At 44.2% G+C, this 24,164-nt stretch overlaps 2 long non-coding RNA genes across 7 annotated transcripts in view; both read right to left on the minus strand.

Moving 5' to 3' along the window:
* Positions 1 to 8,289: 8,289 nt before the first annotated feature.
* Positions 8,290 to 13,080, minus strand: LOC311440000. Its single transcript, XR_014695145.1, has 3 exons — positions 12,993 to 13,080; positions 11,099 to 11,217; positions 8,290 to 8,319 (listed from the first exon to the last, which is right to left on the minus strand). It is a non-coding gene; the product is annotated as an uncharacterized lncRNA (long non-coding RNA).
* An 895-nt stretch (positions 13,081 to 13,975) lies between these two features.
* The window catches only part of LOC311439997, a 29,736-nt gene continuing 19,547 nt past the window's right edge, over positions 13,976 to 24,164 (minus strand). For 3 of the 6 annotated variants that reach the window (XR_014695138.1, XR_014695139.1, XR_014695141.1), the window contains 2 exons: positions 22,274 to 22,620; positions 19,764 to 21,581 (listed from right to left, as the gene is read on the minus strand). This is a non-coding gene — a long non-coding RNA (uncharacterized lncRNA). Of the gene's footprint in view, positions 14,113 to 19,763; positions 21,582 to 22,032; positions 22,621 to 23,286; positions 23,402 to 24,164 lie in introns of those variants that run through there. The other 3 variants (XR_014695140.1, XR_014695137.1, XR_014695142.1) reach the window with 3 other exon arrangements.

Raw genomic sequence — 24,164 nt, forward strand, 5'->3', positions numbered from 1 at the left:
TCTGCTGCAGACGGGCAGGAGGTGAAGGAGAAAGGAGAGCTGCCTCTCGCCGACCTGCCTTTTGGCTCCTGCGCCCTGAGCTCTGACCTGCTGCAGAATCACGGCTCTCCAGCAAAATCCTTTCCCCACCACCTCTGAAGAGATGCCAAGAGCTAAAGGGCAGCGAAAGCACCCTCAGCTTAACACCCGGCCGCCTGCCCTTGCTTCTGCGGCCGAACTGCTCGCTGCTGGCTGGCTGGATGGACAGAAATCCCTTCGGCAGCTCTTTACCAGCCTTATGTTGAAGGCTGCTTGTCTCAGAGTTAATTTACAGCAAAATCACCGTAAACTGTGGTGTGCCAGGGATGAAGAAGGACGTGCAAACGGGCGATGTCGGCAACCTGGGGGGAAGCAGGAAGGAGGCAGGGGCTTTGGCTCACTCCTTGAGGGCAGTCGTTGGTAATGGGCTGGTAACAAAACACGGAACATTCGGGGCTTTCGAATTATTCTGGGTTTTGAATTATTACCGTGCCTGTGCTGAGCAACAGTTCTTTGAAAAAATGCCCTGTTCAGGGAAAGTTCTGCGGTGCACTCTTCAAGGGATTTCATTGTTCCTGAGCCACAAAGCTAGTAGTCGAGATGTAGTCATTTAAGGTATTAGAGTTTAAGAACACTTGTAATGTGGTTTTGCTTCGTGGCACGCTGAATGCCATCTTAATATGTCATGTTCATTAACCCATTGCCAGTAATAATACCTCTGTCTCGATCCTCCTTCTAGGGTGAATTTGCTGAAATTCTTTCCAAAAAGCCATTTATCTCTGTTCAAAATAGAACGCGTAACTCTATCTATTCAAACAAAACCTTTGCAGGGATAAAATTTCATTCAAACCAGAGAGGAGACAGGAATCGGGATGAGCAAAGACTTCAGCGGCATCTCAGGTGGAAGTCACTGGCAGAAAAGCAGGGCTGACCTCTCCCCTCTGGGTAGGCCAGGACCCCGTGCAGGTCAAGCCAGCACCACGCACCCCAACCCCTGCAGCCCCCAGCACAGCCTCGGCACCCACCCTGCAGCAGGGAGCGATCGCGGGGCACGGGCTGCACACATGTAATGCCCGTGGGACCTGCCTGTGCTAACAACAATCCGGGTATCGGCTTCCCTGTTCTATTTTCCCGCCCTCCCTCCTCCATTCGCTGCTGTTATGAGTACCAGAAGGAAGAACTCATTACCCATGCAGGGCCTCGGGGACCATTAGGAATTTCAAACATCTAAAGCAAAGTGAATGAGTCCTTCAGAGCTCCTCTATAAATCGGCGTAACACCATTAATGATTAAACTGCACCGTGGCCTAAATAAATCATAAGATCATAATTCATTTAAATACCACTTGTCACAGATCAGACTCGGCCAATATTCTGCGGGGTTTGGATGCTCAGCCGGACAGGAACAGCCTCTCAGGTGCAAATAAATGATGCTACGTGTACGCCGTTAAACCAGCACCAGCCTCCAGCAACCAGAGCATCACGGCCACCTGGACCAGGCTGGTCTGTGCTGCCACTAGAAATGGCAAAACATGGCATTATTGGGCGAGGAGATGAAAACCAAGCAGTTGTCAGAATAATTGTTGTGTTTATTAGGAGAAGGCCAGTCCGTGGCATGCTGGGTGCTGGTTTAGCCACCTGGCTGTGTAGATGTGTTCTACTCTTTTGCCTAAAATGAACGTATTCCTGACCCTTTTCTGTCCTACACCAGAGGAGGAATGCATGCCACACAGCAGTGAAACACACAGCGAGGGGTGGATGGGACAGAGCTGGTCCTGATCCCCCGCAGCCAGACCAGGGGCTGGAGGCAAACGCACAAGCAAACGCCTGCAGAGGCAGCGCCTGTGTGGAAACACAGCGGGTCATGGCCTGGCATCAGCAGCTCAAAACAAATCGTTTAAGATTCAAAAGCAGCTTAGTTCATGGCTCTCCACAGTGCCCAATATTTGCCTTGTGCAGGGAGATGCTTTCAAATGCAATTCAGAGCAGCAAAAAAAATAAGGCAAGTTCCTGAAATCAACAAAAGAGGCTGTTCTCACAGCAATTTGCCATCAAGAGAGAAAGCATGAAATAGCAGAAAATCGTGAGGCAGACTGTTCTCATGAAATTTTCAGCTCAAGAGGTTCAGAGCGAGTGGATAACTATGTGAAATTTGTGGGCCTGGTATGAAAAAAATGAAAGCTTTGGGAAGGAGCTGGTGGAAATATTCCTGCAAAGCTGCTCCTGGCTCAGGCGCGCTTGCTCACGGGTTGCGGGCACCCCAGGAGGCTGGCAGGGACGGGGCTGCTGCAAGCCCTGGGCCAAAGCCTCCCACTCATCTTGCACAGGGATCAGCCCCAAGGGTCTCACCAGTTTGACAGACATCGAGGAAGAATTTCTTATTTAAAGCATGAGCCTAACTTCAGAGAATTAAAAGGTAACTTCTATAGATTGGAAATAAGAGGGAAAAATTTGAAGTGTCATTAAACATCACAGGTAAAACCTGGCCATGGCTCCTTCCAGACTGAACCCAAAGACTTAAAACCAACAACTTTTAGAGTGATTTACATTTTTTTTTCATTAATAACCTAGAGAGGAGGTAACAGAAGTGTGATTCCTTGATTACTGCTGTTCATGTTTGGAGCTGACACACGCTGAAGCAGGGGCAAACAGGCAGGAATGCGCTCAGGGCCCGACACAGCCCGGCGTGGGTCACCTACAGGGCTGGGTCTAAAGCACACAAAGCACGAGGTGAATACACCTGGTTGCATAAACCACCTGTGTTAGTAATGATTAAAGGCAGCACCTGCAGGATGGCAGCTCACTAGTGGAGACAAGAAGTCCTAAAGAGAGCTGGGCTCTGGGTGCCACCAGCACAGCTGCCACGGTTGGTGTGCTTGGTGGGAAGGCTCCGCATGCCCTCTGCCTCCCTCCTGCTTGGGCACTTTGACCTGCACACATCCCAGACACACACAAAGAAAAGAAAAAAAAAAAAAAAACAAACAGAAATTTTCCAATTTTAAAGGATAATCTCCTGTCGGGAAGAGAACAGCAAGCACAGTGAATAATTTAAAAGCTTTAGGGATACAAAGATTTACTATATTTCCCAAAAAGCCAGGAGCTTTGATTAATGGTTAAAAATAGAATGTATGGACAGAATTAAGTTGTAAAAGATTCCCCCAAATATTCATTTTTATGCAGCTAATGTATTTTGAAATGTTTTCTTTGGATGAAACAACCTGCCTGTCTCATTTTTCCTATTAAAATAGATTGATCATAATTCATTTTTGAATAAAATCATTTGGAATTAATTTCAGAATTCAGGACAAAAACTGGGAAACCAGCAGGGTTACAGTGTTTTAAAATCTTGCACGTTAGAAATGGAAGTTCATTAGCCATAGGAGTCTCTTCTCATGGATTTGGCCTCACAAAAGCCCCACCACAGCACTGAATTTCCCACTGAGCAAAGGGAGGTCAGCATGGAGGGCACTGGCTGGAGCCACCACCAACAGCACGAGAAAGACAGTCACATATAGGGACTTGAGCACCTTAAACTCTAAGCTAAAGTAAAATAGGCAAAACCAAAACCACAGCCTCTATTTAAATCTATTACGCAGCTAAAGGCATCTACAAAAGTTGTCATTTTTTCTTTTTTCAGAACTTTCATGTTATGAGCTACCAGTCTGCTTTCAGTTGCGCGGTATTTTTCCAAACAAAACCAGCTCTGAACACTTCAGCGTGTTTTCTCACTAGCAATGCTCTGTTTATATCCAATATCAGTCTGCAACAACGGGTTCTTGTCAACGCCTTTTGCCAAATACAAATAATCTGTAACACACAATTAACTTTCCGTGGCTGTGTGTGCAGGGACTGTCAGATCCTGTCCAAATGTTGCTTTTCAGCCACATTGGCACAACTGCAGCTGACCAAGCAGAGGAACCCACGAGGGTCAATATGGGCACGTCTCTCACCTGAGCCAGCCCAGCCCAGCCCTACGGGGCTCGGATCCTGCTGCTGCAGAGCCCCTTCTTCAGCAGGTCAGCAGTGAGTGGCTCTGTGGTGCTAACGAAAAACAAGCTGGTCTCACTTCAGGTGTGTGGACACTACTGACGTGTCCTTAAAGGCACTATGATGTGAAATACAAAAACGCTTCTTGTGTAGTTTTGCATTTGCTGTTTGTCTGACTTGGTTAGGAACTAGGCATGAGGGTACTTGGAAAAAGTCCTCTCGATAAGTAACCCCACTTTTTGTTCAAAGGTTAAAAAATGGCCAGACTGCAAAATCCCATTGTGTTCTGTTTAAACCAGCAGAAAAGTCAAACATGGGGGAAAAAAAAAAAAAAAAAAAAAGAGACCGGCAGGCATCTGTGAAAAACAGGAGCTCAGGTGAGTGGCAACAGGCATGTGTCACTGCCCCAAAGCATGGCTCTGCCCGGCCGCCCTCTGCACTGAGCAAACACAGACTACACACCAACAGCTCCAAGAGCCTCTGCCTTCGGACTAGGGCATGCAGGGCAGGCTTCACTGGAGAGCAGCGCCCATCCTCAGGTGCCATCTGACCGAGGCAAAGTGCAAACGCACACCTGAGAGGGCCGATGTGTGTAGCTCCTGCAGTTCGAGGAGCGATGCCACAAGCATAGCACTTCCAATTTTTCAGCATTTCCTACCCACGCTACAAATTTTTCATTAGTGTTGGCTAGCTGCCAGTTTCCAAGGACTTGCTGTTTTGCAATAATTGGATATGTGATTCTGGAGGTGATAGGACTTAAAATTCATAGGCCTTGCCTAAACACATACCTACATACAGCGTGCTATCTATTGGGGTTTAATCAAAAGAGATAATGCTGCTATTCACTAAGAAAATTGTGTGCGTTATCTTACTCCGGCATGTAGTTGTGTTGTGCTGCCATACTTAAGCAGCATTAAAGAGATGGAGAAAGCTTAACGGAGCTGAACTCCACATCAAAAGGTAAACTGGGTGTCTTCTTGTCAGAGTCCTGGCAGGCACGGCGTTTCCTCCAGCTCTGACTCCCTCCCCTCTCCTCTGGGTGCTGGGTTCCTCTCCACGCGGTTGTTGCAGCTCATGTTGCAGCCATGGTATATCCCACAGCACCTATTTCAGTCATGTTTTGGGTGCCCCACCCATCAGTTTGCCCCCATTACAAGTGTCCCACAGTGTGCTGGAGCATCCCTCTTTCCCCCGTCCCTGCAGACCAGGCCGGGGCTGATCTCGCCCTCCCTAGCAGTGCACAGAGGAAATCCTGTGGGTCAGGGAGCTCTAAAACCCCCCAGAGCAAAGCCAACAAACCCAGACCTGGTCAGCCCCTAGCAGAGCTCAGCCACTTATTTGGGTGCAGCAGCAGGAGGCTGACCCCTGCCAGCTCCCCCTGGGCAGCCCAGGTGCTCCATGAGCTGGGGGACCAGCGGCACCTCCTCATCTCCACAGCTGGGCAACAACGTGCAGCTCAGCACAACACAGCCATCTACGTGGAAATCTGTCTTCATTAGAGCTAGTGGCAGAGCCTGTAGGCTTCATCCCCTGTTAGACCAAAGGTCTGGTCAGAAATAACCCATGGAGAGCATAACTAACACCCTCCTGCAGAACATTACTGTGCAGCCTACTTTATTCAGCTGGCAACTTTTTTTTTTTTTTTTTTTTTTTTAAGACTCCTCAGTGTTTAGCACCACACAGTTCTGCTTTCGTTTCCTCTCACTCCCCACGAACGGGTGACAAGTGATATGGAGCTGTGACAGGCGGGGAAACTTGCTTGTTTTCCACTTCGCAAAGGCTTTGTTTTCATGGATCCACGCTTGCCGAAAGATTTCTGGTTTCAACATTCAGGGCATACACTTAGGAGCTGCAAACTAATATTTGTGATAATTTTTTGTGTACTCTAACAGATTAATCCTGCTTCATCGTGCCTCTCTTATGCATCCCGTGCTATCTCCTGTATCACTGCGGTATGACAGTGCTGCCTGGAGCTGCCCAAACCACAGCGCTAAGTCCTCAAGCAAAGAGCCAGAGGTCACGGGGAAAATGGCTTAGCACTTTATTAGAGGTTTGGTTTTCAAACCGCTGTCAGCAGGGTGTTCTGCAAAAGGCAGGTGGGTGGGTGCTGCTCGGACGGCTGTTTCAGGTACAGCAGTCCCACCCGTAATTCATCGTCACTCTCTGCTGCCAGTCTCCATGTTACAAAGCTGCAGAATCACAGAAAAACTACTGCTTTTTCAAACTGTTGTATGCCTTTGCTATGAGCAGAGTCTGGCCTCAAGTTGGACAAGTCTCCATCAGAGCCCATGCCAAGCCGGGCTGTCCCTTTGCTCATCTAACAAAGCTCCCCAGCTCACAGGCATAGAGTACAAAATTCAAAATTTATATTCACATATTAAAAGTCCATATGGGCAAGAAAGCTTTTTAAAATCTTTTTTTTTTTCCTTGGGAATTACCTTTCCCTAAGGGCAGTAAATGGGAACATTCAGGTTGCATTCAGCCTGCAGAGGTCCCATCAAGGTGTGCACAGCCACCGGGATGGGGAGGAGGGAGTCAGACCCCGTGTGTCCTTGTGGAGCCGTGAGGGACCCTGTCTGCCTTGCTGCCTTCCGAAGGTTTGGGGACCTTCAGCAGATATTCAAAATCATGTTTATGTGCATAGTGCTGCTTAAAGAAAACCCGTTATTGCACACCTCTCTCAGCTGTTGTGTGCATGCTCATTTCCCTGTCTGTGATCCAAGCAATTGCTGAATAAATGAGAAGCACATCTGTGGGCGGCCTTTCAGGGCAGCACAAGACCATGAAGCTGGTGTTATGTCCAGGGGAGGTCCGGAGGCCCATACGTTGATCTGCTATCAGAGCACTGCTCAGAAAAGCTGCTAACACAGCCTGTTTTCTGCTCAAGTGAGCAAAATATCCTCATAGGAGAAGTTTGTTAGCTTGAAAATAGCAAAATTTTATGCATGATTCAAGCTTCACTTGAAGCTTCACTGAGCTGAAATTGCTTGACCTTTTGATCTTTTTGCAAATAAATGAACAGTCCCAAGGAAGCTTGAAAGTGCTGCACCTCAAAGGAGGGGGACGGGGCTGCTGGAGGAGCTGGGTAATCCAAGCTTTATTTCATTGCAATGGATGGAGACCTGGAAAAATAGAGGTGGCATCACACACTTCATAGGTCTATCCAAAATATATACATACTGTATCAACAAGATATACATATACATAAATTTATATACACAAGTTCAGAAAAGTGTTATCTTTGCAAAGGCTGCCAACCACAGTGGCACCATTAGGGCTTGCTCAGCTAGCTCCCACGGCTCACATTATTGCCACCCAGGATGCTCTTTCTGCACAATGTTGAGGTCAATATGAAAGCTGAAGATGTATTTAAAGCCCCAAGAGGGAGACAAGTCTTGATGGATAAGCTTTGGAAAGTCTTTGAAAAGATCAGGTGTAGAAAGATGGAGCTATTCTGAACCAAAAAGTACACGAGTGGTGCGGTCACTAAGTGACCTGTCAGAAAAGTGATGGAGACCAGCAGCTTTCTTAGACGGAGTAGCTCCAGCATTCATGCTGAGTGATCGTCTGAACAGGGCATAATTGGTTGGACAGGTCCCAAATGGCAAAGCTCATCCATTCTGCAAGGTAGGCAATTCTTAAGAACTGTGTTCAGCTATTAATCAAGACGTGGGGGGAATTTTTAGCCTCCCCATCTACTTTCATAAGCCAACTCACAGGGTGTACATCCGTGTTCGGCGTGATGACGGAGAGGATCAGATCTCTTCGTCCCCTGGGAGTTCAGCTGGAGTGCAAGTGCTGCTGCCCTCCTGGGCCGCCCGCCGGTGTGGAGGGGAGCTCTGCACACTTCTCAAGTTAAATCCTTGCTGCTTCGTCATCGGGTTTCTCACTGATCTCCAAAGGGTGCTAATGTTTGGGTAGTGCAAACTTTTTTTTCCCACAATAAAATTGGAGTGTGAATGCCAGTCACTGCCAGGAGTCAAGCTGTTGGAAAGGCAGGGATTTCCACGTTGCGCTACGAGTTTCACAAAACTGTGAAATCATGAGACAATACCAATAACCTAATTATTTAAAAGGTAAATTGGAGAAAGATAACCATGCATGAAACCACAACTGTGGAGAACCAGAGCTCTGGCAGCCGGTAAGACAAGCAAGCAGATAACAAAGCAGAACCCCCAGAGCTTCCCACCCATGGGTGCCGAGCAGGAGGGATCTTGCCAAGGAAACATCTTCCTCCTGATCTGTGTCCTCCTTTGGTGTGTGCCACAAGTGAGGCACAAGGAACGATCCCTGAGCCTTCACAACTCCGCTGTTGCTGTGACACAAAGGTAACCAAAAGTTAGTATTATAGAAATTTTCTGTTCTTACAAAACATACATTTTTTTCCTGTTAATCATTTTTTCCTCCCTTTCTCTCAGACATGAAAGGATTGAACAAGCAGTCAATCGAACTAGCTGGATGACAGGACTGAAGGGAAAAACATGATTTACCTGAACTTCATTTAATACAACACACTGTTCTGGATGGAAGCAAAATTTGCTAAAATTTACAACAAACAATTCAGAGAACAGCACAGAAAGTCCAAGAGAAAATGTAACAGCCTAACTTACAGATCTATTTAAGCATCTCTGAATAAATCACGCTTTTAAAAAAGCTTAGAGAACTGTCAATAAAATTTTCAAAAAATATTTTTGACTAAACTCTCAACCGCAGAGCAACATGATTGCTGTGTGTGCCAGGGACTTTCCCGTCCATTAGGAAGCTTATGAGAAGCATCTGTGATATTATAAAAACAGTTTTGAGATGATTTCACTTGATGGAGGAGAGGAGGGCAATGTCATTTTAAAAATATTTCTAAGTTGAGGCACGTGCCTGTGTTCCACAAGTTGTGTTGGCTGAACATTGGCTCCCCTGTTTGTTGAAAAAAAAAAAATAAGAGAAAAGGAGCAAGAAACGCCAAGGAGAGGTGGGAGCTCTTGGAGCATCCCTCGCACGTGGAGCCCTGCTGCGGCCGCCCGTGGCACCAGAGGCTGTGTGCTGCTGAGAGTGCCTACAGCAGGGCAGGCCCAGCCCAACAACTTCATCTCAGCAGTGCTGAAGGGCTGAGTTTGCTGCTTATTTAAGCACACCGCTGCTTTTCAAAGCTGTACGCACAGCACAGCGATGGGACTTTTAGTCAGCAGCCCAGGAGAGCTGCAGAAATCAAAGAGCCGCACTGGGATACCCACGGAATGTAAGGAGGCTTGAAGTGCAGCGGGAAGCTGTGAAATGCTTCTATTTTTATCCTTCAAACCATTCTCACCCTGTCCTGGCATTCACAATTGCTTGAGAAAGGCAGAAAGGAAGCTGGCCTACATAGCAGCCCCGAGGCTGCGGGGACTGCTCCTGCAAGCCTCTTTCATGTTTCTGATCCGACACCTAAACCTTAGCAGTTCCTCCTCTTCTTGCACTTTTGAATTTACTCCAAACAGAAGAAGAAATAGAAATGAAAATGAAAAAAAAAAAAAATAAATAAATTGATTTTAAAAGTGTTTTTGTCTAGTCAGAGCTGGGAAGTGCTCGAAATACAACTGTGGTTGTTTCTGCAAGATCGAGGTTCATAATTGGGAGGGTTGTTAGGAAAGTTCACCCTGAACCTCAACCCAAATTCTGGCCAATGAGATCACGCAGTATTTCCTTTAAATTGAAGCTGACAAACAGAGCAAAGCTTACGATGTGTAAAAGGATTTAATGTTGATTTGGAAATACTCATGAAGCTGCTCCTGACCTGGACAGTGAAGCCCCGCAGCTGCCCGACCATCCCCCAGCAGCAGCATCACAGCTAGGGGCTGCCAGGCTCCCCAGAGAGAAAACACTGGGTCAAAAGAGGTATTTTGGGTTTCTTAGTGAATAAAAACAACTAATAAAATCTCTGTTAATGTTGGTTGTGGAGTCTGCCTCTCTTCCTGGTAAAACTCAGTGGCTATGAAAAAAAAGCACACTTCTAAAATGAAGACAAATACACCCACTCCCACACGTTGTTAGGCACAGAGGAACAGGAACAAAATTCATTCCCATTTCTTAGGTACCCAAAACAAGCTAAAACCTACCACCCAGGGGGAAAAAAAAATATATATATAAAAAAAAATAAGATAAGTAATTCATGCCTTTAGAATAAAAATATTAGGTGTCTATGTTGTGAATGCTGATACCCTACAGCTGGTTCTGATATAACAAAACTGTGGAAAGAATTTCCCCATCTCTGTGGATGGACAAAGAGCAAGGAGAGATGGAGAAAGAAATGGGTCTGAAACCATAAGAGGAAACATTGCAGAGAGAGCAAATAAAAGAAATTTCCCTCCTCCTCACTGTCGTTCTCCATCTCCATCACCCTGCCTTATGAATATGTATACAGAGCTTTAAAAATTAGGCGAGACACTTTAGTGTCTATTACTGGATTCTCCTTACAGTCATTTAAATTGTAAACAGGGCTATAGATGCTAAACCTGAAGTACTGAAAATTATTGCAAATAATTCACACCCAGCTCTGAAATTCTGAAGTCAATTTAAACCATCGCTTTTAGAAACTGGATGCCTTGTCCTAATAAATGTATGTTGGCCATATTGTGAAGACCGTTATCAATGTTTTTATAAATTTTACATACAAGTAAACTAAATTTATCATTACATTGATTCAGTAGCAGCCATCTAGAGAGGTCTAAATGAGAAGAAATTGAGAAGTCAAGGAACCAGAGTGGGAGAAACATGGAAAGTGAAGATTGGGATGTTATCTACTGTCTCCCACCATCCCCCTGCCATGCCTCCTCTTCTTCAGGAGCAGTCAGGTAGCAGGGAGCTACCACAGCCACTGGCCCATGGTCTCTGCATCCTCCCAAGAGATCTCATCTCACATCAAACAGCTCATTTTGGCCTTAAAACAGACATTATTCAGTTCAAGTTGTTTTCATGAAATAGCACCCCAGTTCACATGCACCCGGTGCTGCTTGAGCAGCTGCAAGGCATGCCTGTCCGATATACGAAGCAAAGATGAAATAGGAACAATACTCAAAATCACATCTTAAAAAGTCATTTTGTAATTCCTCAGCAGGACTCACCTCAGTTTGGGTTCCCCGGGTGCCAGGCGAGAGGCTTCTATAACCTTTATGAGTGATGTCAGGGCACCAGACAAGGAGCACAATGCGTTGGGTGATGCTGGGAAGCTGAGACATCCAACCTAGGAATCCAACATTTATTAATTTACACTATACAATATTCTTAAAGACGAAATTAAAAATTTCCTCTAACCAAGTCTAAGCATGCTAGCTCTCTTTCAGACATCCCTGGCTACATAAAAGTGGAGTTACCTGGGGAAAAAAGGTCCAGTTCTTGCAGCCTGTAAGAAGCTGACTGCCTCATGCTGCATCTTCCATTTTCCACACCTCTTATTTCTATGATTAATTAAGCAACATTCGGAGTTACCCAGGAATGAAAAGAGAAGCAGCTGAATTTAGGAACACTAAGGACTTTTTTTTTTATATACATATTCTCCTACTTTTTACCTCAAAACCACGTTCATATGAGGAAAACGTAAATAAGCAGAATATTTTTTGAATTCTACACATACTGCACTGTCAACTGTAATTACACTACTTCAAACCACATTCATTTTCTGCTTTTAAATCTTCTATGACAATGATTTGTTGCAATAGTCTGATTTTACTATATTATGCCAATACTACTCTTGTAGGAATTTCAATCTTCTTATACAGGAAGAAGTGCAAAAATACATTAACAACAAGCAGAAGAAAATTTAAACTCTCAATGCCTCTAGTTTATGCTATTGTGTGTGTGTGTAGTTTAAAAAAAAAAAAAAAACACCCTTCTTTTAACAGCTTGATGCTGTCTCCTTAATGCAGTTTGCCTTTCCCACGCTGTCGTGCTTGTCAGCCCCAGGTGCCAGGCACAGGCAATGCACCAGGGACTGGGCTCCTGGAGCAGCTATTCAATAAGATTAAGTAGCACAGGTCACACAAATTAACTTCTACAGAAGCCAATATTTAATACTTATGTGTACGCCGGGGCCAAGTTTTTTTCCCTGTGGCATAGACAAACACGGGCCGGGTGGATTTCAAACCCAGGTTGGGTGGATTTCAGCTGCCCATGCTGGACAGTTTGCCTCACTCCTGAATTTACCAGATTTCAGTGCTCCCATCACCTGCCCGAGGCAGGGTGTGATGCTTCTCCATGCCAGCACATCCAGAGTGCTGCAGCGGCTGTGCCAGTGCTGCCCATGCACCCAGCCACTTGTCTGCCCTGAGGAGAGAGGAGCCACATCTGCTTTACATCTCTTAATCGGCAATAACAGTTGGGTGTCTTTGGGTCAGAAACTTTAATCTGAAACTTGAATGTCTTCATGCAGCCAGTGCCGTGTCAACCCCAACGTGCACCCCTGAAAAGCTGCAGCTGGTACCTGTCCCAGAGGAGATGAACCTGCCCCCAGGAAGGCACCAAGCTGGGGCTCAAACCATGACGGGGGGACAGCAGGGCACAAAGGACCCTCCTCTGTTTGCCATCCATTCCAGGAAGGCAAGTGGGGAAACATCTTGCAAAGGCAGGGCAGCAGGGAAGCGTTGTGGTTTCCTTGTCCAAGCTGCCTGGAGGGGCCTGCAGGCAGGGGACGAGGCGGGGGAAGCGGTGCTCAGCCGGGCTGAGCATGGTGCTGAGGGGCAGCACGGTCTGTGGCACCCACTGCCCACTCTCCCCATCACACCGACGGACCATCAGGGCAGGATTCGGTACACGTGGGAGGGGACCGGCACTGGAACCTCTGCTCAGAGCGAGCACAGGCACTCACGGTTGTTTAAAGCATGAATTCCAGGCATGCAGCTCCTGAACTCACTTTCACCTGCATTTGTTTCACTAGGAACTGAGAAATGAAAACTTTGGACTTTGTGAGGTTTTTTTTCCTATTCTTTTTTCCAAGCCCTTCTTAAATTTTCCCCAACTTACCAGATAGACGCCAGGGAAGAAAGGGTGAGGACAAACCGCAGCACTCCTCTTCGCGCTTGGGGAAGCCTTGGATACTTCTCAAGTTCTGGACTTGGAAAGAACAAAGCCATTTCTTACATTAAATAGAAAAATAATATTAAAAATAAAGAAAAAATAATAAAGAAAAATCCCCATCTCCACTATCGATGTCTGTGTCTGGGGATGCAGGGATGCTCCTGTGCAGCATCAATGCCCCCAGCCCAGCTGCGGTGCCACTCGGAGCTCTGGCAGTGAGAGCCTGCAGCCATGTGAGGGATGCACATCGTCACCCTCCGTCCTGTGCCGTAGTGCTGGAGTTGGGAGTTGTTTAAAGCCATATTTCAGCAAAAGAAAAAACACTTATATCTCCTTGGGGAAAAGCAAGCCTGCAGTGAAATAAATATCTCTTTTGTATCAAAGCGATTCACAATTCCTTTGATAAATCTTATCACTGCAGAGTTTTTCTGCATTGAAACAACCCCATGAAGGGCTGAAAGAATCATCTAAATGCATCTGAACAATTCTGTTTATTTTGTATTCAACACTGCACTGCACAAGCCAGCATAGCATTTCCATTAGTCTTTAAAAATAGTATTAAAGACATTTCAGTCTATTTAAATTATGTCTATTTTCATTTAAATTAGTTGCTAAATAACAACTTCTATACCATCATCATGCTGTAGTATGTGACTGCCAGAAAAACGCTTCAAACAAAACAAATTAAGGAACCTGGAAATTGCTACAGCAGAGCAAGGACATATTTTTAGGCAAAAATAAACAAGAGAACAATGTCAAGTCATGAGAAGTATGATAATAAATGAGCCCCTATTTAGTGCGCCAAAGGAATGGTACATACGGAATAACTCATTTCACTCGTATGTGGTTTTTGTTTATAAAACAGTGCGTAAAATTTGCAATTTCCTTACTTAACGGGAAGAGGACTAATTACAGTTTCGGTGGCCTGCTCTGTCACACACGGCAGCTTTCTGAGAGCCCTCAGAGTGGGACAGCTGGCGCCCTTTGCGCGGTGCCATCCATCACGTCGCTGTGCCGGCTCCCAGCAGAAACCAAGCCTCGGCCACGGGCTCTCTGCACTCCTCACCTGCAGGAATAGGAGGCAAGTTGTTGCTTTGTAAAGAACTGCAGCCGTGGTGATTCATATCCCCAGTGCCAATGGCAGGGCTGAAGGAGGACAGAAATCCCTCCTCAGGGGCGCCTTGTCGCTAGGGGCAAGCGTGGAGGTGCAATGCTGGCAGCAGCCCGAGCAGAATAAATGCCCACTGGCTCCCGAGCCATGCTGCTCCCCAAGGAAGCTGTCAAAGCAGCGTCAGTGCCAGGAGCCTGTGGGCAGCAGAGCTCAGGGGCCCTCACCCATGGCAAGAGGTCAGACCAGGCACCAGCCAGGAAGCCTCCAGCCGAGTCCCACCTTGCCCATGAAGCCCACAACGCCAACAAGATGTTTGGGAAGGAGGTTTATGAGATATCCTCTTGATGGCACAGAGGCAGAGCTGTGTCACAGCGACCCGGCTTTCCCCCGTGGGGTTGGGGATGAGGAACTTCTGCTACTGATGGAAAGGAGTTTTGCAATTTGGGATGGTGCTTGCAGAGTTCACCTCCTGTACTCCCAGCACACACAGTCCCCAGCACAAAAAACATACCGAGACAGACCTCCTTAGGAGTAAATCCTGTAGGAACAAAATCTGACCCTATCAACTTGCCAAAGTCTTAACCTAAAAATAACCCTTATGTTGTACCTTACGAAGTTATATACTATGAAATTATATCAAGACAGAATTAGAGGAGAAATGCCTTGCCTGAGATATAGCTCATCAGACAAGGGTACTGAACACATGTGCACATATCAGGAATGTTAAAATTTTTCAAGCTCAGCATTGCCTTCTCCAAGCAGTGCCCTGAGATCATCGTTCATTGATCATTACCTACATGAAGAGGAAAAAAAGTGTGTGTGTGTATTTAGACCCAATAAAATGCAGAATTCACACACTTCATCCTAAATTAACTACAGCCACGCACACGGTCTTGGTGGGTCACCTCTCCTTCCAGCAGCTTGCTCTGCCTCTCCTGCAGCCCCAGGAGGGAAGTCACCACCCTGGAGATTGTGGGAGCTCTCATGCCTCTGTTCCTCAAGAGGCTCTGCTGGATGTCTTGGTGGTACTGACGGCACAACAAAGAGGCAGCACAACAAATTCTTTACCAATAGTACTCAGACTCCTCACCAGTTTGCATCTCCTGCTTAACTAGAAGAATCTAACTTTAGGTTGGGAATGTTTTCAGACTAGAGAGGTTTTGGTCTTTTTGTTGATATATTTCCCAAGGAATAAATACATCTTCTGCAAACTGAAAATCTAGAAAGTCTTCTCAGCCTAGGCAATTTGCATATATATTTACTCTCTAAAAATTCCTAGCTTCAACTCAATGTAGAAGAATAATGTAGTGTGTACATTTGATACTCAAGCCATGCAACAAATCATATGCATTTAATTCAACAGTACTATGAAAAAAAAAAAAAAAAAGTACCTGAGTAATCAAGAATGTACTTAACCTTCCTCTAAGCAACACAGAAAAAAAGTTGTTGTGAAATATGTGACAACCCCCTAAAAATATAACTAAAGGGCAACTGGCAAAGTGTGCTGTAAAACCACAATTGGCACTAAGTAAACAACAAACTGACACACCAGAAGAAAAATTTGCTTTGGAGCCATGCTCAGTAAAAGCTGATGTATGCTCACAGTAAAATGAGATGTATAATGCAAACCCCAAAGAAAATAAAAGACAACATAATTTCAGTGTTATGCCAGCACAACAGGTCTAAGAATAAGAGTTAGAAAATTCCTGTGGGCTGAAGAAAAAAAATATTAATCCTCTTTAAACCTGAAATCATACAAAACCTCAAAAATTATAGTAAAACATCTTCCATTACATTTACATAATCACAGGATAGAGAAAGGAAAAGTGAGACCATTCAGTTCTTTGGATTTGCTTTCCCTTAACATTAAAAATTGACAAAAGTGCTTGGAAAGTGTGCAGCAACCCTAGAGGCACAGCCGAAGGAAGAGGCATCCAGTATTTTACATGTGACTCAAAGCAGCAGGTGAGCACCAATGCTTCTGGAGAGCAAGGAACTTCTGTTACTGTGTCAGGTTCCTTTAATATATAGGAAAAAAATGTATATATACATATTTTTTTATTTCTCTTTCCAAAAAGATAGCACAGCTCTAAGCCTTGGAAAGAACAGGCTTATTAGAATAAAACTAACTCATCATCTTAGGGCAGCAGGGAAAAATGAGTAAATCCTGAAATTTCTAGCCACATAGATAGAAACAACCTGGTGGAAAATTGTTAAAATAGAAAGACTATCTGTATGACACAATATTGCCGAGTACTCTGAATGTATGCTCGTGACTCAATAAACTATGGCTTTGGGCTCTGAGCATTTAAAGAAGATATTCCATTGCTGAGAAACCAGAATAAGCAGAATCAATTATACAAAGCTTGGAAACTGGATTTGAAAGTTAAAGCTTTAGCTATTGATTCTTCATATGACTGAAATAATAATTACTGTAGCAACACAGGCAATAAACAACTACTTATATTAATACTAACATATAAATTAAATATTTAATGCAAGGATAGATTCCAAATTAAATAATTAAATTTGCCAGACAGATAAATGTGATGTCTCATTTCTCACAGTTCCAAGTTAAAAGCTTTAAAAAACATGCAAAGTGCAGCTCTGCTGCCATCAGTTACGTGGTGACCTTTTCCAACCTTAGTGATTCTATGGTTAGCATTCCATGTCCTCACAAATCCCCTGTCCAAAACAGGTTGGGAAGTGGGGCTTCTTCCACTTTCTGTCTTCCATAGTTTTACCTGCTTGATCTCATTTCTCTTCCTGAGTCCCCAGCTGTTGCCAATGCTCCTGATTACTCCAGTTTTTACATCTTCACCACAGACTACAAAACTGACATTTGCCACACGCAGATGTGATACAAATCGTGCTTTAAAAATAAAAATAAAATAAATTAAATTAAAATAAATAAAATAAAATATGTAGATAGAAACTTCAGCATGTGTAGCCTACATTCTTGTTCAGATCTCTTGTTAACTAATGAAGCCTCTTGCTCTTAATCCATGTTTAGATGAAGAATTCAAGTAAACCCACAGGTATTGTACTGTTTCTGTGTTACAATTAACTGTGCTTTGCAATATTTAAGCAAACAACAAGAGATGAATGAAAAGTAGTAAAATCCATAGGCGAAAACTGTCAGGAATACTATTCTATTAAACAGCAACAACAAACAATAAGATAATGCTATGCCTAAGGCATAGTGTCAATTACAATATAACAAAATGAATACAAAAATAAAAAAAACAGCAGTGTTACTGCACCTATTTGTGCATTGACAATCAAAAAAATGCCATCCGCTGCCAGGGCAGATTTAGCATTCAGATGCTAACCTACTAACCATATCACTAGGAAGAAATTGAATAGATAAATCGAATCTAAAATAGCATTAACATTATGACACAAAAAGCAGGAAATGTAAAGTCAGTGCTTACTGAGCTGCTGGCTTACCGTTTTTTTCTTTATTTCATGGGAATGCAAACTAACCTCCAGTCTTACATAGTAGTGCTGTTAAGTCAGCAGGAGTCACATCTTGGTCGAGTCCAGTAGTTGAGCATGTGCTTATTTAGCCCAGGTAAAAAAACTTCTTTCTTCTTACATGATTTGGTGAGGCAATCTCCGTATTTGCTTGGAACAGGCTTCATTTTGAGAAGAAACTCCCTTAACTCATCAGCAAACTTTTGCAAAGCTCTCCAAGGCGAATCACAGAGATTATGTTTAGGATGTAACGTAAATCATTACCAAATAAATCACTTTTAACAGATCATCAGTAAGCAAGACCATGATGATAAAATCCTTGGGGTCTGATGGTTAGCAGTGCTGTGTGCTTGACTGGATTTTCCAGCTTACTATCATTCTTGTGCGTTCCTGTATAATTCAGGATGGATGCATTCCCTTTAAGTGCTGGGATCCAGAGGCAAACTTCTTTGCATTGAAATCCTTAATTTGATTTTTTCTTTATTATTTCTCTTGCAAGGCAGAGAGAATAGCTCTGTCTGGGTGGTGGGACCAGATAGCCAGATCAATCATGCTGCCCCATGGCAAAATGCACGCCCTTTAGAACACGCTGTGTGTATGTATTTCGTGCATTGCAATGACTGGTTAAAGAAATGCTGCAAAGAGAGGAAAAGTGCAAAAGCACAGGACTTCCTCTAATGAGAAGCCTGTACAAAATTAGGTCAGTGCAGTGAGGTAAATAGTAAATTAGTAAATAATTCTAAACGTTGCAGTGACGCTCAACATGGCAACATCAGAATAACTCTAGCAGGATGTAAGTTCTGTTATGCAGTAATAAAATATAGTCTACATAATCCTTCAAAGATTTGCAAAGACCCAACAACAAAACCTGTAAAGTTAGTCTTTTCTGTAAGCATCTCTAGCTATAAGAAAACAAAGTTGAGTAGCCCAGAGAAAGCAGGGAAATGCACAGCAGATGTCCAGTAAATAAACCAAAAAACTCATTGGGTTGTTGCTAATAATCACAGAAAACAAGCAAACTACTTTGGAAATTCAATTTGCCCTGCAGTTTCTGTATGTACATACTGGAATACCAGGCAGAAAGCAAACATTTTGGTGGACATTGAGACGAAAAGGATTTCCGAGCACTGTGAGAGCGCTCCCAGAAGCACACTCCCCCAGCACGATTTCACGAGGCAGGGGAGCAGCCCCTGCACTGCTGCACAGCACAGCACGCCGGCACGGAGAGGGGCTGGGGATGAAGCCGCAGCCTGCCTGACCAGTTAAATTAACCACAGCCTTTGCCTTTATTTCTTCTAGCATTTGAATATTGTCTCCTAAGGTAAACCCAGCATGTACCAAATTACATCTCAAAAACCTATTGTATTTTACTTTTTAAATCACAGAATCACAGACTGGTTTGGGTTGAAAGGGACCTTAAAGACCATCCAATTCTAAATCCTTACCATGGGCAGGGACACCTCCCACCAGACCATGTTGCCTAAAGCCCCCCAGCCTGGCCTTGGGCACCTCCAGGGATGGGGCACCCACAGCTCCTCTGGGCAAAGTAAAGAAAGGCTTTACAGAGACAAGGGGACAGGAGAAAGAAAAACAGGTTTTGGGACAGGGTTCAAAACTCCAGCTGAATCCAGTTGGCTGATTTCCTCCACCCCACACGGACATGTGCCTGCTTAGGGTCTCACCTTTCTGCCACGAGCCGTGCTGCCACATGAAGTGGCATTTCACCAGGGCCCTCCAGCTGGCAGCCCCATACCCAGGCTGCCTGCAGGGTTGGAGAGCTCAGCACAACCTATCTGTGTGCGTAAGGAGGGAGGAAGAGCGAGGACTTCAGTTCTGGAAGCTGCGGGCAGGATGCAGCACCCGTTACATCGAGGTCACACATCAGAGGAGTAAACTGAGAAGAGCGCAGCAGCGGTGTGCTGGTACAGGGGAAATGCAAAATGGGGTGATCGTTCAGGGGTCATCGCAGGCAGCTCAACCACCAAATGCGCTGTGCTTCAAGCCCTGCCGCGCTCTGGCCACAGCCAACTCGAGTGATATCTCACTAAATATACATGTATTTAGATTTAAATCATTGCTTTGATTGAATAAGGATGATATCAGGGGCTCTCTCACAAAAACTGCAGATGTTTCTAAACAAAGTTTTAAAGACAAAAATCTAAAATATAAAAAATTCAGAGCTAAATAATTGAGAATTTATGGTGGTGTATTAGGGGCAAAAGATAAAACATGTCCTCATATATTAGATATAATCTGAATAGCCTTTAATGTCAACAACATATCACACAGTAAGTGAACAAAACACCTGCAGATTGTTATTCTGAATCAGTTCAGCTTACATTAGCACATGTGAGAAGGTTTAAACCAGAACAGTCTACACAGTGACAAAATGGTTTATAAAAACAGTCTGTTGTTTTTGTCTCCAAGTTGCTTCTCTTCTGGTAAGACTTTCAATTTTTCAGACTTTCAAATTTTATCTCTACAGAACTCTGCTAAACCTTGAAAGGCAGCAGTTAAAATCCATTCACTGAAAGCAACATCAACTCTGAAAACAAATGGAAAAGGTCAGGGACGAGAGAGGATCCAGAGAGCAAGTGAGGAGATGTCTTGATAGGAGGCCTCATTGCAACTGAATAATAAATTTCTTTCTTGAGTTTGGTACAAATGGAACCACGTTGAATTCAACGTTTGGAGGCAGTTTTTTATGATTAAGCAGTCATTCTTTTAAGCTGTACTTACTATTTCTTTGCTGTTAAAAAGCAGAGTTAGGTTGGTGTGCTGCTATGCCAATACTGTCTCTGAGAGGCACAAATTGCTCATGAACAGCAAACCAGAAAGGAAAACCCACAAAAAGTCACCAGCAAAGCCAGCACTGACCTCCCACACCAGCAGTCATTTTTGGTCCATTCTTGGGCATCGTTCTAGGATGAAATCCCTTCCAGACAGAGCTCCACTAGCAGGAAGAGCGCACAGCCAATCTCTCTTCAGACCCAAAGCCGTGATATCCCTGTCATCACCACGAACACCATAAATGATGTGAGGTTCCTGCTGACAGTACTCAGTACTGGCCGGGCGAAGGTCTGCGGCAGGGCTGCCAATCACACCCTTGTGAGCTTCTGCTCAGCACGCTCTGGAATTAAAAACAGAGCCCAAACACCTGGCTGGGCAAGATGAAAAAATGGACTTACCTCAGAGGGAAAAGTTGCCTCAAAATGTGACGGACTCATTTTCAGGGTGGGGCAGTTGCTATCATGTAGTGGCTACTTTTTTTTTTTGTTGTTGGTTGGTTGGGTTGGGTATAAGAGTTGGCCCTTCTAAGCATGATGTGTTTTGCCCTGCAAGCACGGTGGCAGAGCTAGTGGCTGCAGGGCATGGGCAGCTGCAGGAAACGGCCCTTACGTAGGCAAGGTATACATGTAAGTGTCCTCTGCCCTTCCCGAGGCAGTGTGAAGTAAATGCACTTGTTAGTGCTAAAATAAGAGACGTTGCCTTCATGGTTATACTTCTAGGAGAGGCGTAATATGCAGTATGTTACCACAGCTATTGTGACCCAGAAAGCTGAACGTAAATCACAGCATCAAAAATCAGCAGACGAGAGCTGTGGCTCAGTGGACAGGTATACAGCAAATCCACTTCTCAGAGCAAGGTTAAAATAAATCCAGCATTTTCCCATGATGCTATACATTACACTGACAAGATAGCTGAAAATACCGTAAATAAAATGGCTTTTATCATCTCATATCAGTCTCTGGTGGATAATATTGTTTATCTCAAGAATACCTCCTCCAGCATCACATAAAATTCAGCAGTAAAATGGACTTTGGTTTCTCAAACCAAACAACAGAGCGGGGAGATGCTGCTAATGAACTAACGGGTCCATTCGCTCCCTGTGCTGAAGTAGCCCCAGCCTGCAGTCCAGTCCCCATCGCAGTCCCCTGTATAATAACCTGCGACAACAGAACAAGAGATGTCATTTATTTAATGTGTTTAGCCTTTCATTTTATAAGATGAATGAAAATAAATCATTATGTTTATCTTTTCAACAGAAATTGCTCATTTTCCAACTCCAGAAATCTGAATATTCATTGCCATTGTTTGCATAGGGGGTTATCCTCAGCTACGTTCCAATTTATAAAATAAAATTTAAACTTCTGCTAAATTGCAGACTCAAACGGATACTTTGCTTTTAATTACTTTCAAAACTGTTAAATATCTGACAATAAGGGATGCATTCTTCAGCTGTGTGATACATTTATTTACTCCGCTGTGCTTTTGGAGCTCGCTGAATGTTTATAATTAGGTTGTGTAACCATGCGAACCTTCAGCTGGTGTTTGCTGTTTCCAAAGCAGTTTTGCTCTGCATTTTGAAAGAAGGAAAAGCTACAACGCACCATGAAAATTATGCAGTAGTCTTTAATCTATACTTCCAGCGTATAAAAAAGCCCACTTAAAAATTATAATCGTGATATTATAAATGCTGCCTAGGTGCATGGCAGAACAATGTTTCCTGGTGCAAGGCAAATGTACCCAGTGACATTTATCCACCTAGGAAGCAGTCGCTGCAGATTTCCTTCCCCTGTCCCACAGGTGCTGCCGTCGGCCCCTGAGTGCAGCAGGCTTTGCACAACTACTTACACACCTGCACACACCAGGGCAGCCCAAACAGGGTGTGCATCTTCAAGTATTAAAGCAATACATTGGGTTAAATAACTGTGCTTTTGCAGGCTTCGTCCAAAAGTCCCCGGGTTGTGCAGGGGCATTCAGGAGGGCGGCAGCACCCCGCGGAGCCTGCCCAGCTCGTCTTCTCCTGGCAGTGGTGTGCACAGCGGCCCCAGCCCCAGCACACAGCAAGGCTCTCCTCTGCATCTCCAGGAGTCATGGCACTTTCAATAGGTGCGTTTCTTCTTAGTAGGATAACTTCTCATCCAGGATTAAAGTATTTTTCCAATGTTTCACAAGAACGTGCCTTTTAAACCATTCTGTTTTCTGCAGTAAACAGCAAAAGAGAGTAACAGTTGGTGTCCGGTTTAACCATCTGCTCACACACACGATTTCAAACTCTCCCCCATGTCATTTATAAACAGACTCCACCCTGTACGTGATTAAGTTACCTCCACCACACAAATGTTCACGTACATCTTTCCAACCCAGCAGTATTCCACACAAATTTTCTAGTAAGTGCTGAGAAACTCAGCTTTCCTTAGAATGATGACAAAAATCTGAACGCAGACCACAACATGCAAGCATTGGAGATTTGCCATCTTCCTGTGCTTCTGTCACAGTTGTAGCTGAAGAGTTATGCAAATACATGAGTTTTCTGTTCAGGAGCTTGAAAAATAATAATGAAATATCAGCTTGACTATGAATCATTTTTTCCTTTTTTCCTTTTTTTTTCCCCTCGCCAAAATCTGCCACACAAAATTCCCTTTTTCTTTCCCTGTGGAAATTATCAAGCAAAACCAACTAAGCAAACAAAAATCAATGGAAAATGAAGGCTGTGCACTGGTACCATTCAAAGAGGTAGCAGGAGGGGGGTAACAATGCACATTGCTCCAACCCCACCGAAACCAAACCTCTGTGGTGGAGGAATCCTTATTCTGCCTGAAGGGACGCAGATTTCCTCCCCTGACAGAGTCTCTGCATTTAACATACTCTTTGTCATGGCCTGAGACATGGCCCCCTGGTAGCAGGTGGACAAGAACCTGCACAGAACCCAATTTTCTTCAGCAACAGCTCTGGGAAGAGAGGTTTGGCTCCACGGAGCTCCCTGCAGATAAATAAATAAATAAAAATAAATGGATTTCAGATGGGTCTGGAAAGTGCGGATCTGGCTGTGGGTTTTCACTCCTTTAAGTGCTGTACTGGTGCTGTGACAGCTCTCAGCTGCCCAAGGTGTCCTGATGCTATGAGGACATGCAGAAACAGTTGAAGTCAGAAGCAATATTTGCAGGTCTGTGTGTCTTCAATGTTAGGAGACAATTCTTATGCAGATTTTCTTTATTTCCTTCTGAGACTTAAATAGGTCAAATCCCTCACTCAGTGTCATGCAGGAAATTGTACATTTCTATATTTGAGAATGTATAACCAGCCCATTTAAGTATTATCATTATAGAAATGACAACAAAACACAGATTGATAAGAACTTCAACTTATCCACAGGCCCTTGAACTTTAATGCAAGTTATTCTGATATTCAGCTCTTTGCTTTATATCACTGCATTCCAAATATATAGAATAAAAATTGGATTAAATAACGTGCTGAAGAGCACCACTGTGCAGTACGTAGAGTGCTTGGTGGCGTGCAGGATCCACGTGTCTAGATGAATTACTAAGGCTCGAGAGTTAAAGTGTCCAGGCATGATGGGAGAAAATACAACACAGTGATGGCTTTCCGATGCCTCTAATAAAAACAGCAATTCCAGCAGAGCACAAAGTACCAGTATATTCTCTTAACAAAAATATTAAGTTAGAGAAGTGAAAGAGATGGCAGAAAGAGAAACCAGAACATATCCGCAAGTCACTTGGTCTAGG

Source organism: Aythya ferina, assembly GCF_964211825.1.
Source record: "Aythya ferina genome assembly, chromosome: 7".
In the NCBI taxonomy this organism is placed as follows: domain Eukaryota; kingdom Metazoa; phylum Chordata; class Aves; order Anseriformes; family Anatidae; genus Aythya; species Aythya ferina.